Genomic DNA, 10,873 nt, shown 5'->3' with positions numbered 1-10,873 from the left:
AGTAGAGTTCCTAGCAACCAGGGGTACGACTAAAACGTCAAATCCCTCATATTGCCAGTGTACCCAATATTGCTGCGGTTTACTGACATTTTGGTTCAATCAATTACTGTTGTTTACAACTCGGTCCGGTTATATAGTCGAATAGTGACTAACTTTAAACTCCATGTTAAATGTGAACACCTCCATGTGAAACCGAAATATGAAAATCGCTCATGCAGTTAGCATAAAGCAGCGCATTTTTCGATTTCAATCCTTGTAAATGATATGTTGATAAACAAATGACGCCATATTGATTTTGATTTTGGGTAGCCTATATTCAATTGATGTCTAACCCCTGCTAGCAACATGCATAAGAATCCATCTCTTGGTGGAACATATGAATCTATCTCCTTGTAATGTTTTGGGTTCGGGTGAACCAGGGTGAACTATTCGATTTCCGGTAAACTTTTGGATCAGCTCAAAAATTTAAATATATTTTAAAATATTATTGAATTTTCATTTGCAGGATTTTCTCCACATTCATCCAAGCAGAATCGTCTTTTCTAACGATAGTTATATTCCATGTCCTTTCTCTCCTACTGTACCGTTCCTATATTGAATTAATGTGTTGTTAACTATTTTAAAATTAAAATATTTCTATTGGGTTTTTTCGGATAGTTGAAAGTAATCGCTGCGAACTATGATTTTCATTAGGGGTGATATATCTTCATTATTTACTGCACCTACGTAATCGTTTCAATCGTTAGGGGCTGTCCACATACAACGTGGACAACTTTAGGGGGGGGGGGGAGACAAAGTCCACGCTTGTCCACGGAGAGGAGGGAGGGGGTATAGATCGAGTCCACGTGGACAGGAAGAATATTTTTTTAAATACAACCACCTATACATTCAAAATTGAATTAAATAACACATAGTCAAGAATTACAAAACTCTTCGTATTTATAAATAAACGGTTGAGCCGCCTGAGAGCGCTGTCCAGTCAAACGTTCATTATTTTTCTCATATAATTGATCTTCTTCAGTGTAATCTGTATTATAAAAATATCTCACGTAAACTGTTAATGACCAAGCTATTTCCTATGATCGAACTTTTATAGTTATTTTTATAGTTTTGAACTACACTCATAGTTCAAAACTATAAAAATTAATCGATTCCATAATGGTTGAGATTTCATGATAAGCGTAAATAATTTTTCATCAAACATATTTTTACATACACTTTGTTATATCTCGAGAACAGTTAGTCTTAGGATAATAATGTCTGTATAGTTTGCGTGTAAAATTATTTTTCCAAAGTATTTTAATCTCATCAACATCCACTAGTCGTCAAAAAATTGAGCCAACGTTCTGATAAAATTATACGTGGAATTAGGTAGCAACAACTGGACCTTGTATAGAATATTTTCAAGTTTGCAGTTGGCAGATTTGACCATCGATTTGCGGTGCGTTTAAATATTTCATGAAATATTTTTGATTGAAAATTGAAGGATAAACGGATTCTCGATAGAGAATAGCTCTGTAGGAAATAGTTCTACTGAAACTTTCTATGAATCAATCTAAAACAATCTAAAAAAAAGCAATCTAAAAACGTTTTATCTTTTCTTGCAATGACTTTTGTCTACAACGCATATACACATTAAACTAAAATATGTACGTACGATATCCATGATTTATATCGATTTATATTTTGGAACAGGCGTTTTGAAATCGCTTATAAATTTCGACCCTTTACTCCCCAATCCTTTATCAAATGAAGATCTTTAGATATCAGTGCATGCTCTCTATTCCATATTTACTTATCTTGAAATTATTTTTAATTGATAAAAAAAAATCTATGCACAAAAATTGTTCTGATTGTTTTTGTGCGCTTCATAAACTCGAAAAGTTCGCCACTGATGGAGCTCATATTATGACACAATATAAAATCCACTCCAAGGATTGTTGTTGCTATTGCCAACCGCTCAGGAAGCTTTAAGATTTTCAGATGGAATAAGCACACTTCTGAAGTAAAGCTGTGAGCGTAAATCAACTTTCTAGTATTGAATACGTTTTTCTATGTGATAGCAACACATTTATCTGCAAGTGTTTAAAAAATCGTGAACTAAAATTGTATCCGGTAATGATTTTAAATCCATTTTATTTCATTCGATTGGCGTTGTTCAAGATCAATCTTAGGAATTGTGTGATGTAGAATCGGGTACGGATTGTTCAACCGTATATTGCGCGTTTCTGTGTTGGCATACTAGATAACCAAAGCTAGTAAAATTTGAAAAAAATAAAACTTAAATGGAATTAAAATTTAATGTAAGCGCAATCCACTTATTTCCTCAATTATTCTAATCAAATAAGCAAAAATGTCCACGTGGACAACAGGGGGAGGAGTATGAAAATGTCCACGCTTGTCCACGGAGGGGGAGGGGGGAGTGTAAAATTGTGCTTTTTCTGTCCACGTGGTATGTGGACAGCCCCTTATCTTGTATTATATTAGGGTCCCAATGAATGTATGGGGAAAAAATCGACCCTAAAATTTCAAAAAGTTACCCTATACAAAATGTTTACCACCTCGAAAAAAAACCCAACACCCAAATATCAGCTCAATCGGATTCTAGGGAGGGTGGCGCAAAGCGGTCAAAGTTTGAGTTTTCTGAAAATCGAAAAATCACCCAAAATTGCATGAATCGTCGAGACCTAGTGTCATCTCGAAATTTTTTTTTACGTATATTCGACACTCTGGGACTTACAGTCAAAGCTCTCTATAGCGACAAATCTCTCTATAACGACATATCCAAAGGTCCCTTCAAAATCGCATATAAATTCTTTTCTTTACAGCAACATTTCTCTATAACGACCATTCCCTGTAGCGACACATTACCGCTCATACATATCATTCTCTATTGCGACAATTGTCAAGGTCACGCCATTCACAGTGCAATGATAATGAACTTTATTGAACTTAGTACATGACTTTGAACGAAAATAGTCTATATTATGTTTTGTGAACGATTAAATGTTCGCGCGCAACTAATATTAATTTTCGAATACTTTACAAAAACAGAGAAATTTAAATTTGAAACATCTCTCAACCTGAACATATATTCAGATGCGATTCTGCTGACGGTACATTTTCATATATTCATAACTCTGCTGCACATAATCAGCCGTACCATTTCGTATAGCGAAAGAGCAATCCAAAAAATAGCTCTCGAAAGAGACATGATCGCTCTGAAGCTCTCGTGATGCGCAGTGGGAAACTAACCAAACGATACCGTGTGGGTAAAAAAGACGGGTGGGTAATGTCGGGGATATAACCGGAGTGACGTAGGACTATACAAAGTGGACAGCTTTTGTTAAATATATATTCGAAATATATTGTTTTATTTTCTTCTCCTACGTGAATACCTACCTATCTACCTGAAAAATGGATTAGTTTACTGTTTACTCTTTATGAATATGTTGATGGTTCTGAAAAGAACATTTGGTGTTGTGTTTTTGTTATCACTCGATATTCCCATCTTGTTCGGTTAAACCTTCCTGTTTTGCTATTGCGTTTGCTGCTCGCCACAGCTTTCACAGTTGGAAAATTTCTTCCCATCCAGCTTTTGACATGTTGTTCAGTAAATTACATTTAATGCAACGTGCCGGAGAAACACTTTGCCGCTCACTGAAACTAATTGTTGCCTTGATGAGCGCCGAACCGAAGCTGCTCTGTTCTTGATGCGGGTTTTCTGATTGTCGTGAGCAGCTTTGCAAGCCAACCCGAGCACTCCGACGGCCGAAACTCTATAATCGCTGTTAGGTATACTGGTGCTCCGGCACCAATCCGTTCGGCCTAGTTACCCTTGCGGAGCAATCCGTGAATGCGACCAAAAGGGAACTGGAGACCTGCACGGTTCGAGTGAGACTTTGCCTTTCCCTTAACTTGTCCTCCTTTGTTACGTCCACGATGCCGATGCCGTACAACCACACGGGTTTACGGTTTGAAAGAAAATAAGATATTTTTTTGGGGTCCGCGTGTTTTATACTCTAGCGGTACACACTCACAGGATATAGACAAATTGGTAGACTCAGCCAGAGGGGCGAGTCCAACGAGACGAACGAATGAGCGTTAAAAGGGAGCGATGGCAAAAAAATACATTCATTACGATTTGTTCGCTCGTTGGATTCACATGCAGGCTAAAAAGGGTCCTTTTCAGGATCACAAAATTATCTTCAATCTAAAGAGTTTATTGTTTTGTTATCACTCGATATCCCCATCTTGTTCGGCTAAACCTTTCTGTTTAGCGATTGCATTTGCCACTCGCCACAGCTTTCACAGTTGGAAAATTTCTTCCCATCCAGCTTGTGACATATTTTACAGTAAATTACATTCAATGGCACGTCGCATTACCACCACTCAGTATCGGATTGGAGGTAATTTCAACCTGTAATTGAACATTTGCGATGACAGTGGTACAGTGTCGACTTTCAATGTGGGGTCATAATTTGGACCCCGAACTCTATGTTTACAAAAATGTCCAACTAAATATGTCGCATTACAGGTCCGTCCAATTAGCTAAATGTCGAGATAAGTGTAAATTACTGTACTTTCAATCTAGAAGCAATTTAAGAATTGGTGAAAATCAATAAGCTCAGAACAACTGCCAAATTCACATACTCATCATATCCTGGCAAACAAATTATGAAAAAATCAATTTGTGTTTTATTATTATTTTGGATATTGTTTTAGAAAGCATTGAACGGTATTTCCGAAACTTTTTTTTGGAAGTTTTAATGGCCCTGAAAAGCACCTTGTTTTATGGAATGGTTCCAATTTAGAAAACTTAGTACTCGTGGTTTTGAAAAAAAACCATTTCGAACGCCCTCGATGCCGCCTTGTTCTAGATTTGCCACCAAAGCAGTTTGTATAAAGAACAAATTTTTTTCTTCTGCTACCTGATGCCGTTTTGCGATTGCGTTTGCCACTCGCCACTCGCTGCAACTGCCTGTTGTCTTGATGTCCACCGAACCGAATGTGTTCTGTTCCGAATGCGGGTTTTCTTATCGTCGCGAGCAGCTTTGCCAGCTAACTCGATCACTTCGGCGGCCGAAACTATATAACTCCGGCTAGGTGGACTGGTGCACTGGTACTAACGCGCTCGGCCTAGCTACCCTTGCGGGGAACTCCAGATCAACACGGTTCGAGCGGGATTTTGCCTTTCCCTTCACTTTTCCTCCTTTACCATGTCCAGACATGGCTGCTTGGGTTGGTTTGTTGATGTGTTGTGATGCGAACCGATGTTCAGTGCCTACATTTCCATTTCACCCCCTATATCTTCCGGTTAGACGTAGTCCTACGTCAAAAGGAACGCAATACATACAGATTAGCTGTTGTGGATCACGTTTACTCAAAATTATTCTGGCGCAAATAAAATCCATTCCGCCAAAACAGTGCTAGAGCGAGACAAAAAAAGAATGCTGTCAGTTTCCTTATCTTTGTTCAGTTTCGAAACATCTGAATTCAACACGAATTCAGCTTAGTTTTCACAATACACACACATAAGAAACCTGCAAGCTGACAAAAGGTAGGGAAAGCTATTGTTTAATATTTTGTTTCAATTTTTCCGTTTTCGGTTTTCCAATTTTCCGTTAATAATATAATTGATTTGTTTCGCATGGAATTGAGCGTTTATCTCTTTATAACGACATCCGAATTCTCTATAGCGATAATTCTCTATAACGACGGTCCTTTGCGATGTCGCTATAGAGAGCTTTCACTGTAGTTTTTTTTCGGAGTACGAGATATTGTTTTAAGTGCCAATAAAAATAATTATCTCGATTTTTTATTCGGAACTTGTTACGAAATGTTGATTTGCACGATAATATACCATATGCAAAATATTAGCTCATTCAAATTTTATTTATTAATGTTGCAGATCTTAAAATTTGAGTTCCGGTGAGAAATCACCGGAAATCGGGGTTTTCAAAAAAAATTGAATGTCAAATGTCTTAAAATTGAATGACACATCGAGATTTAAAGTTATCTCAAAAAAAATATTTTTTTTAAACTTTTCAACGAAAAAACGATCAAGTGCCAAAAAACACATTTTTTTTACAAATTTGTTTTCGAGATGACACTAGATCTCGACTGTTGCCGGACGAATTTCAGGAGAACGATGAGAGTAAAACCTCTTTTTAGCTACGTATATAGTAACACAGCTTTAAGCTAGAATTTATTAATTTTTAGATTAATGAACAATTCTTCATATATTAATAATTCTTACATTTGGTTTTCTTCTGTCTCTTTCCTCAATTCCTCCGGTTTCTACTTATTTTCTCGTTATCTGCTTCAACTCTTTGATTCAATAACTTTCATAAACTTTCTACTTTCTTCGAACTATGGCTTTCCTTTTAATTTCAATTTTCTATTACTTCAATTCACTCTATCAATCTATTGTTTGTTTTAATTCTCTTCATACTTAATTTTCATCTGACGTTTCTCCTGGTAAACATTACACTTTCATTTGTGAAGGGCGTAATCGTGATTCACTTGGTAACCGGTGGTAACGGCACAGTGGGTGCGGCAACATCCCCCCGCCCGTGTAGTTCCGGTACGCTCAAACAAGCCTCTTCTATCTCTCGGCTAGCTCGAACCTCTAGCAATGCCAGCTTCGTTGCTGGACGACTGATCGTTCCTTTGGATGTTTGCACCACTGCTCTCCGCACTTGTCCATCCTTTCCTGACACCACATCAAGAATTCGTCCTCGAAGCCATCCATTGCGCCTACCTTCGTCTACCACGACCACCAAGTCTCCGGCTTTTAAAGGTCTTACTGGCTGGAACCACTTGGTGCGCCGGGTTAGCATGGGTAAATATTCATGTACCCAGCGTCTCCAGAAAGTATCCACAAGATACTGGGCAAGCTTCCAACTGTCCCGCAGCGTAGTGTAATGCACCAGCTCTCGGCAGGGTTGGTTGACTCCTTGCGTACCGTAGAGCATGAAGTGGTTCGGCGTAAGAGCCTCCTGCTCAGCATGATCCAATGCGATGTAGGTTAGCCTGGTTGCCTGGTTTTTTCGGGTTTCTTACTACCCCAAGTGGTAGATACCAGACACGTCTAGGGTCGGTAGACTCCATTTCTGCTGGAGTTATCCGATAAGCATACCCCTTTTCAAGATACTCTGCAATTTGCAATCTTACTTTCTCGTCAAGCTCTGGGTCTTTAGCCAACTTTCTTTCGAGCGCTTCCATTTTGCCCACTGCCATTGGGTAGCTATTCGGAAAGCACGGTTCGTCATAGCGCCATAACAGTCCTGTTTTCAATCTGCTGTCTACCCTGCGAGTGGTGTTCTGGAGAATCTCCATGGCACGCTTGTCTTCTTCCGATTCAGGACTGTGTTGAATACTCGATTCATCCACCGCTAGAAACTGCCTAAATAAGCTGTTGATTTCAGCCTCTTCTGCACATTGCTCCACGTGAGCATTTACGTACTCCACAGGACTCTTAGCGGTAGTACATCGTCCGTAAATGCACCATCCCAGCCGAGTTTTGACAGCGACTAACTCTCCAGTACCACTTTCTCGACTCTTGAGCGCACTGAGCAACTTAGCGTTGTCTACCCCGATAATCAGCTGAGGAGTGATATCTGTGTATCCCCGCATTGGTAATTTTCTGAGATGTGGATATCCCTCGCAAAGCTCGTCGTAAGCTACGGTTTGACTAGGCAGTTTGAGCTGCTCGACGGTCCTCGCTCTCAATGGAAAACTTGTTTTCTCGCTCAGTCCTGAAATGGTTATCTCTACACGTTGCGATCCCTTCTCGATTCTCTTAACATCTCCCGTCCAGCACAAACACAGGGGCTCACTGGGCCCTTTTACTCCTAGCAGATTCGCCACTTCCACTTCCAACATGGTTGACGAGGACCCATCGTCGAGGAACGCGTATACGTTCACGCTCTTCCCGTTTCCGTACAGTGTGACAGGAAGATACCGCAACAACGCAGATGAAGTGAAGGAGTGGTGATGTTGATGTGCAATATTTCTTTTTTGTTGGTGTTGATGGTGAAGGCGTAATCGTTTCTGATTTCTTCGTGTGCAGCAAAGGGAAATGACGCATGCGACAGTCTCCTATTCCGCACTCTCGCTTGGAGCGACACGGCCAGGATCGGTGAGGTATCAAACAAAGTCGACATAATCCCTTTTGTCGCATCGCTTTCCATCGATCATCCAAACTCAGCTTCTTAAACTCTGGACATTCCGCGATACGATGGTCTGATTTGTCACAGTGTAAACAGGGCTTGCTCTCAGGACTAGCTACTTCTCTCAGAGCAGTGTTGCTCCCGGACGGTCTAGGCACCATTGGTGCTTGTTGGTGCACGAAAAGCTTCTCCTTTGCGGTGTTCTCCCGCTTACATTTCTCGTATTTTCCCGGAATCTGCATTCCCGGATCTACTTGAAGTGTTACTTCACTTGCCATCATGACAAGTTCCTTCATAAAATCGTTGAAAGTCGCTAAATTAACAACATAGTAGTTTCGTTTGTATGATGCCCACTGCAACTTCAGATTCGACGGAAGCCTATCTACCAACTCTTGCAATAGCATAGGATTACTAATGTGCTGTTGTTGGTCCGCCAAAATCATATGATCAACTAGATTCTCCACTCCCATGCCGTACTTGATCAACGTTTTGAGATCATCTCCTCTGGGGGAGGAAATTTCGCGCATTCTTTTCAGGAGTGACATAATTAAAATTTCTGGTCTTCCATAGAGTCGTTGAAGCGTGACCATAACGTGAGGAACTGACTCAGGAATCAGCAATCGACTGCGAACACTGTCCAAAGCGTGTCCTCGAAGGCATCGTTGTAGTCGTGCCAGGTTTTCGGCGTCATTGTATCCGCAGGCTTCAGTGGAATTACGAAAGGAACTAAAGAAAAGTGGCCAATCCTGGGGATCCCCAGAGAACACGGGTAACTCTCTTGGGATGACTTGGCGAGCGGCCAGTTGTTCGGCGGTAGGTCCTGCAGGACGTGGACGGGAAAAATCATGAGCATTCGGCTGCATTGGTACTGACCGAAGATTCTGGTTTCCTGGTGGAAACGAACGTGCAGGTCCCAACGGTGGCTCTGACACCATCGAATTCGGTATTCGATACTGCTGATGCTCCGGCGGAGGCAGAAACATCGAAGACGTTGGTACTTGAAATTGCTGATGCCCCGGCTGTGCTAAAGGCAACGACGACGTTGGCAACTGCAAATGCTGATTCCCCTAAGATGGCAAAAGCACCGAAGAACTCAACCCAGAACATTGTTGCTGCATTTGTTCCACTGACGACGATTGTACGTTCGGTATTGTACAACCCACTTTGGCTGATCTGGACAACATTCCCTGGTAACTTACATATCCAGGTTGCTGAAGCACTGGCCGATCCCATTGGGTAAGTGGATCAAGGCTCATCTGTTGCATCGCCGATAGTGGATTTGATACGACATTTTGCTTTTGCCCTGACGGTGGTGGAGGTTTCAACGAATTCGATACATCGAACTGTATGCGCCCCGATGGTGGAGGAAACAATGACGGATGGAGATCGATACCTTGCCCGTGCCCCGACGGTGGTTTAAGCACTGACCCAAGGGACGCGGTAACATGAGCACCTTCTGCAGGCTTTGTATTTGAGTGAACAGTTTGTGGAAATTGACTTCGACTAGTAGTGTACAAACATGCTGACTCAATGTAATCATTTTTGCTACTCGTAACTACTAACTGGCTGGTTTGATTTACATTTTCGTTCGTTACTACATGTGATTGTTTCGGAGTGCTAGTGTTGAATATTTCATCTACCTTAGTTTTCCTACCACCTTTTCTCACCTGGTTAACAACAGGGTTGACATGCGTTGGATTTATTAATTCGACGCGATTGTCATCAGTTACGCTAACTATTGCTGTGACAGCTGCCGGAATCGAAACATCCAACTGGGATCTGGTGGTAACTGGAACACCTCCTTCCTGCGGTCTTGTAACGTTGCTTGATGACACTTGCGACGGCATTTGTGTGTCATTAGATTCGGCGGCGAGTCCCGTTCGCTGCAATGCTGAACCCTCGATACGATGAGTTCCCATGTCAACAGGTTGAGGTGAACTTCCAGGCTGGCTCTGCGATATGGTAGCGGTGCATGTGGCGGTGGTAACAGCGGTGGTTGACGTGGTGACTACTTGACCCTCAGTCTGACTTGCTGCTCCAACCCACTTACTGGTGTTCTCGCGGATGACTCTGGAGCTTACTCTGCTCCTCGTGCTGCGCTGTTCGACCTCTTCCAGTTGTGCATCGAGCACCTGGAAACGCTGCTTATCAAAATCAGCTTCCACTTGACGACGCATTCTCTGGTACTTCTCCGCATCATCTAACTCCTTCAGGCGGTTTTGACGATCCGTTTCTATCTGCTGTAACCGCAAGCTCGTCCGCCTTGCACTGATGCTACTTCTCGACGATGCGTGGGAGCGTTTGCTGGTGTGTTGTGACGATATAGTGACAGCCTCTTCGCTTTCGACGCATTTCTTGCAGGTAAAACTCCGATCTGCATCGGCAATCGATTCACCCACATCAGCACAGGAAAAGTGCACATATCCGTCGCATTTGTCGCACTGCACCAGATTGTCGGCATTATCTGGCCGGTCACACATCAGGCAGTGGCTTTCCATCTATACGGTACTCCAACCACGCAACGTATCCAACCGTAAATCTCTTTCTACTCGAAAGACAAATCTTAAAGATTGTTGCCAGACGAATTTCAGGAGAACGATGAGAGTGAAACCTCTTTTTAGCTACGTATATAGTAACACAGCTTTAAGCTGGAATTTATTAATTTTTAGATTAATAAACAATTCTTCATATATTAATAA

The sequence above is a fragment of the Toxorhynchites rutilus genome, chromosome 2, assembly GCF_029784135.1.
Source record: "Toxorhynchites rutilus septentrionalis strain SRP chromosome 2, ASM2978413v1, whole genome shotgun sequence".
In the NCBI taxonomy this organism is placed as follows: domain Eukaryota; kingdom Metazoa; phylum Arthropoda; class Insecta; order Diptera; family Culicidae; genus Toxorhynchites; species Toxorhynchites rutilus.
The sequence above is the reverse complement of the archived record's forward strand: the minus strand, read 5'-3'. Positions refer to the sequence as shown.